This window comes from Pygoscelis adeliae, unplaced genomic scaffold, assembly GCF_000699105.1.
Source record: "Pygoscelis adeliae isolate BGI_AS28 unplaced genomic scaffold, ASM69910v1 Scaffold124, whole genome shotgun sequence".
In the NCBI taxonomy this organism is placed as follows: domain Eukaryota; kingdom Metazoa; phylum Chordata; class Aves; order Sphenisciformes; family Spheniscidae; genus Pygoscelis; species Pygoscelis adeliae.
In genome coordinates this window covers 5,237,791-5,241,350 of record NW_008824791.1, presented here as the reverse complement: position 1 = coordinate 5,241,350, position 3,560 = coordinate 5,237,791, and positions in this window count along the sequence as shown.

Genomic DNA, 3,560 nt, shown 5'->3' with positions numbered 1-3,560 from the left:
CCAGTTTTTGACCCAGCGCAGAGTACACCTGTCTAAGCCGTGAGCCGCCAGCTTCTCAAGGAGAATGCTGTGGGAGACGGTGTCAAAGGCCTTACTGAAGTCCAGGTAGACCACATCCACAGCCCTTCCCTCATCCACTGGGTGGGTCACCTGGTCATAGAAGGAGATCAGGTTGGTCAAGCAGGACCTGCCTCTCATGAACCCAGTGCTCAGCCGGCATCGCCAGCCCTGTTGGGTGAGTGTGGCTTTGCAGTGGGCTTGTGGGGAGGCACAGGCTCAGACTCACTGCCCCCACGCCCTGATGAGACACTGGCACCATGCATTTTCCAGCATCAGCACCCTGCTGTCACTGCCATGGAGCTTCTTCTACCCAGCAGCCATGCCCCTGCACACCTCTGGGCACTGGCCATGCCGTTATGGTCTCTCCCCACACAGTGGGCTCTCCCCCCAGCCTGGCCCTCTCTGACCTGTCCTCTGCCAGCCTGGCAGGGCTGTCCAGAGCCACCCTGCATGCCCACTGCAGGGGCCCTGCACCTCCATAGCCACCCAAAGGTGCCTTTAAACCAGCTGGGGAGATCTCATCTGTGGTCACTTTCTTTTTCTTGTCTACACTATGGTGTAGACTCATCATCAATTAATCAAAACTCCCCTTCCTCTGTAATTTCCGAATGGCAGGGGACAAGCTGAGAGCAAAACATCTTACAGCTACTCTCTGCATGCGCAAGCTTGCTCTTTGTGCTGCTGACGTTCAATCTGTTTCCCCTATTCCAGTCCTTGATGCCATCAGCTCTTCTTGTGCTGTAGCCTGAGCGATCTCTGCAGTGACTAGCCCTTCAAATCTGACTGAATCTGATTAGAGCTTGTTTTCCTGCTGGGTAAACAAGATCACCCCTTTGAGGAGCATCGTTAATAACCCCTTTCCACCCTGCTTGCTTCCCTTGAGGCACAACCTCCTGACATCCTTTCTTTAGGTAAATCCTTACAACGCTCACATTAATCCCCTGTTTCTCCAGCTTAATGGCTTTGCCTGTAGCACTGTAAGGACTGCCTTTCTGAAGTCCTCTGTCTACCTAGTCAATTATCTTGATGTAACCTAGCCATGCATGGCTTAAGTTGTCTTGGCTGTGATAGTGAAACCTGTGAGGCCATGCTTGGACTGACACAAATGTGTTCAGCCATAAACGAGGCTGGTATGAGGAACCTACAGGCACCTTATGCCGTGGCCAGGAGGAAGCAAACCAGAAGATAGCCTTGGTAAAGGCTATGAGATAGCCTTGGTAAACTCATTTTGCACTTTATCTCATTTCCCATTTACTGAGGTCAGGCTAGTTGGCTGCTTGGAGATCCCAGCTCACATACCTCTCCAGCCTTGGTTTCTTAATGATAGCAACGACCTTTGCTACGCTCCTCTCCACTGGTAGAAATTCTTACCACTGGACCATGCTTTCACATGCCAGTTCCTGAACTTGGGGATTATGTTGACCCTCATTTCCCCCTACCACTACCCTCACATACAACTGCCCCCTTTTCAGCAAGGAGAGCAATCAGCTCTTCTGGTTTGCTTCCTCCTGGCCACAGCATAAGGTGCTTACAGGTTCCTCATACCAGCCTCGTTTATGGCTGAACACATTTGTGTCAGTCCAAGCATGGCCTCACAGGTTTCACTATCACAGCCAAGACAACTTAAGCCACGCATGGCTAGGTTACATCAAAGCGGCTGGCATGTCAGTGGAAAAAATGGGAAGGCTCTGGAGACCGAGGATGGGATAAGGAACATCTCACTTCCCAAGCACCAGTCCCAGTGCAAGCAGATGACTGAACAGCATGCCAAAAGACCTCATACTCCTCTGCCTCTTACAGCCCCCTCGGCTACTCCAGCGCGATGGCTGCTTTGACAGACCGGAGACCAACACGTTTCCCGCACCCAGCGAACGCCTGCTCTGACACGAAGCCTGACCCCTGAGCTCATGCTCTTGTCACATCTTTGTCAAACAAGAAGCCATCCTGCGCTCCTGCTGCTGAGGGTTTGGGGTGGAACACAGCGAAGTGGTCTTCGATACAGAACGAAAGCGCAAGAGTTATTTTCTCCTCTGCTCCAAGCAGAAGTGACTGCTCGGAGGCAGTGCAGAGCCCCTGTTATTGGGGGGGGTATGGACCGCAGCAATACTGGACCTACAAGAGGGGCAGCATCCTTATTCCCACACCTCCCTCTGTCTCCTGGAGTTGTGATTTTCTTAACTTTCAACTGACTTTTGACAACACATGGCCTGACATATATCACCAATCAAATATGTTTGTTTTTTTCCCCAAACCAGATCCTCTTACACTGCCTTGCAGCTTTGTGCAGCCACATACCTGGCAGATCAGTGGCAGATCCCAAATGCTATCTCAGTTTTAAGAGGAAGAGGTTTCACAGTTAGCAACTTCCTTTGCCTAGTGATTGCTGTCAAGAGCTTGCTCGTCCTGTCTGCCAGCCCAGGGCCATTGTTGGAACACACCAGAGGGCTAACCACAGCACAGCGGTTTCTCTGGTGGGCTCCTCCGAAGGCTTCGTTCCCCTATAAGTTTGGGTATGGGCACGGGGTGAGGGCAGAGCTGGAAGAGGGGAGGCCAGCAGTCGATGTCCTTGCAACACCTCCCCGCTCCTCCTTCCAGGAGGACTTCTCCAGGCATCAAGGTAATGTCACCATTGAATTGCATCACACAAAGTGCGTAAGTACAGAAAGGAAGCAGGCAGATATTTTTAAGCCTTGGATAAAACAGAGCATTCAGTGGTCTTGTTCATATGTTCCTCTTCTGTCACACACCAGCACTTCCCAATTCTCTGAAATCCAATTCATGAAGAATGAAATGCAGAAGTAACCTTTCAAACGTTGTGTTTTGCTGTCCCTAAGCCCTTTCCCACTAATTCTCATGCCCCTTGCTCCCTTTAGTATATGGCCGAAAGTAGGAGTCATTCCCATGAACAGCAGTGTTTTAGAGGGAGCTGGTGAAAAAACAGCCAGAAAAGAAAGGCAGGAGAGAAGGCTCAGGTCACAACCCAGCATCAGAGAAATCCCTGTGGTGGAAAATAACCACCCAATCAAATAACTCAAAGCCACTACAGGGCTTTTCCTAACTTATCATACCTAGGATTTTGCCTAGTCTCAGTTTAAGTCATTCAAGCTGAGGGAAGTCATCCTTCAGCCCGGCAGGTCTTGGTGCTATAAGCATTCCACAACAAGCTAACGGGAATTTCTGAGCACCATTCCCATCCGCCTGCTTCCCCAGAACTCAGGCAGTGCCTCCAGCTCTGCCTCACTCAAGTTTAGCTCTCATGCCTGTACACAACCTGTGATTTCCTTAAACAGCTTGAACACACTTGCAACTTGCTGGCAGAAGAAAGAGAAGACCCCACTCCCCAGCCTTGTTCCTTTCCCACCCTTGTTTTTACACTCTCTCTCACCTTCACCTAACCCTATTTTGGCAAGATGGAGGGCCAAACGGGCTTTACGCTGCAGGTGAATGACCCTCATAGCAGGAGGTGGATGCATGCAGCTGGGAGGAGGGAAAGCTGGAGG